This window comes from Eurypyga helias, unplaced genomic scaffold, assembly GCF_000690775.1.
Source record: "Eurypyga helias isolate BGI_N326 unplaced genomic scaffold, ASM69077v1 scaffold18968, whole genome shotgun sequence".
Taxonomy (NCBI): domain Eukaryota; kingdom Metazoa; phylum Chordata; class Aves; order Eurypygiformes; family Eurypygidae; genus Eurypyga; species Eurypyga helias.
This window is the reverse complement of record NW_010265171.1, coordinates 3,084-5,765: the sequence shown is the minus strand read 5'-3', so window position 1 is coordinate 5,765 and position 2,682 is coordinate 3,084. Positions and strand designations below refer to the sequence as shown.

Genomic DNA, 2,682 nt, shown 5'->3' with positions numbered 1-2,682 from the left:
CCTGCTGAAGGGAGATTGCGGGTCTGTTGCATCATTGTACGCTGACTTCATGGGAGTTACCATTCCGGCAGCGTGACCCTTGACCCCGGTGGTAAGGGTCAGTGTCATCTGTGCAAGATGTGGGTCCCCTGCGTTAAATGCTCTATCCACCCAAGCTTCGCCTGTCAGGCCAGCCAGGGAAGCAGAAATGGAACTGGTTTGGTTTCTCCATTCAGTGCTGACACTGGAACATAGATTTAAATGAGTGTAAGTCACATTTCCAGAATCTTTACATCCTTCATACGAAAGATTGACGTAAAAATGGAACGGCATAATGAAGGCAGGGTGTGCTCCTGAGAACTGAAATCCTTCGCTTGTCTCTCAAGGAAACACTGATCTCCCTTCAGTGAGTGATTTATGTCCCTCCCTCATCCACAGTCAGTGATCTGGGAATGACCTAAGCTATCCCCTGGCCACCTTCTTGTGAATGATCTGCACTTCTCCCTTCACAAAACCCCATCACTAAAGCATCCTTATGGTATGCGAGATCTGTGAGTATGTACAGGCATACACAAACAGTGCAATGTAATAGGGTTTATATCCTTCTGTAAGAGAACCAGTTATTGCAAATAAATTGCATGAAAATCACAGGAAACTTGGGCTTATCCCTGATTGTGCTTACAGCATCCCCTGTACTCCCAGAGCTCTTGATGGGCAGCATTGAGCCTGCAGATCCCTCCAGCAGTGCAGGACTTCCCAGAGGACCACCACCGGTGTCCCTGGCACTGTCCTCACGTGGAGGCACGAAACCAACAGACTAATGAATAGAGCTTTGCTGCTTTAATCTCATGTCTCAGAGCGGATTAGAACAGCCCAAAACACTTTTCTCCTCTGGAACACAAATAACCTGTAATTGTTGTTGTTCATCTTTCTTTACCAAGCAGTACTAATGCACCTGGTGCTGTGCAAGATGCTGAAATACAGTTCTGCTTGATGCTGTTGAATATTTTGGCCCCAGTTCAACAAAGCAGCTCACACTTCCAGTTTATTCTTTTTCAAGAGTGGATTCGACTGCTGCTAAGTAAAAGAAAGACGTGAGAAGTTGTGATGTCTAGGGGACCTGATGAAAGGGTCGTTTAGAAATGAGTGTGCCTCGCTTAGGTCTTGTTTTCCTCACATCACATTCCTCCCACGTCTGTGGTACGCTGGGGTGTGGAGGCAATCTGACACAATGTGGATATGCTTGCTGCTTTGGCTACTAAATTAAAAATCAGATAACAATTTTCATGGCTGATGGCGTTTCTTTCCTTTTGGATAGCTGCTTAAATAGATATGGCTAGTAGTCCAATTACTAGTCTCCCGTTACTAGCTTGGACATAGTAGGGCTTTATAATACCCCCCCTCCAGGTACGTAGCATGTCTTGAGTGTGTCCAACATCTTTGAAGTGAACGACCCAGGTGTGATGAGGCTATTTCAAGGCTTGTGCAGCCTGTGGGGAGAGAAGGAGTGGCAGTTCTGGCAGTCCTCACAGGTTTCTTGTGCCTTCTCCATTCCTTGTGTACACATGTCCTCTGAGAGGTACAGCCCTGCTTCTGACACAGCCACTCCTTTCAAAGGTGGCATTTATCCACGCTTCATCATGCTGTGGTGGAGTTAACACAGGATGATTGGCAGGCCTTCCTGTCACAGCTTTGTCCTTGTTGAGGGATTTCCTGAGGTTTGTGCTTCTCCTAAATCTCCATAGAATCACAGAATGGTTTGGGTTGGAAGGGACCTTCAAGCCCATCTAGTTCCAACCCCCCTACCATGGGCAGGGACACCTTCCACGAGACCAGGTTGCTCCAAGCCTCGTCCAGCCTGGCCTTGAAGATGGCCAGGAGATGTCAAGGAGATCCCCAGCTGAACTCTGTGCCACATGGAGCACCACCACCTTTTCTTTATTCCGCATCTGCCCCCATCAAGTTCACTGCCACCTGCCTTCCTGCTTTGGAAGAGTCATGGAGCTGTCAAACCCCTGTGCCTTTTGCACTGGTGTAGACCCCGCTCACATCCCCCTCTAGCACCCCTCTTCCAGACTGAAAAGGTCCAGGGCATTCTGTCATTCCTGGCATTGGAGCTGAGGAGGTATTTTCACCACAGCCAGGTGACGCAGGGAGGTCAGATGGCTTGTGCCATATGGAAGCCATTCATTACCTGCATTTAAACATTTGCTTGCTAACAGTACCACTAATTTGGAAAGTTTACACTCTTAAATGTTTTAATAATAGAAAGACTTTGTTTATTTTATTTTTATCATCAACATTATTGTTACCTCCTAGTTTTATTGTTCTTATGACTGTTGTAGCCTTCCCCCCGGCATACACCACTTTGGTCATAGTCAGAGCCAGGATATCAGGCTATGGGTTCTGACCCTGTGTTACCATTCTTACATAAAATTATATCTAAATTTATGTGTACAAATAATTTCCTATGTTAGAATTTCTAATCTGAATACTTTTCAAAATAGGATTCTAATTAATGCTCTACTATCTGCGTATTCTGTCCATCAGAAGTCAAGTTTCTCTGACTATTTAATAAACACTGAACAACTAGCATTAGGCAGTAATAGCCTTGTTACCTAAACCCAAGATTCTTGCCTAGAATATTTGTTAGTAATAAATAAATCTCACCTACTGTTTTATACTAATTAAGATGTTGCATTC

The 2,682-nt window shown here is 45.2% G+C and overlaps 1 protein-coding gene across 1 annotated transcript in view; it reads left to right on the top strand.

Moving 5' to 3' along the window:
• Window positions 1-2,682, top strand: part of AMPH (amphiphysin) — a gene marked incomplete at both ends in the record, with an annotated part of 13,874 nt that overhangs the window by 10,429 nt on the left and 763 nt on the right. The window lies entirely within an intron of this gene.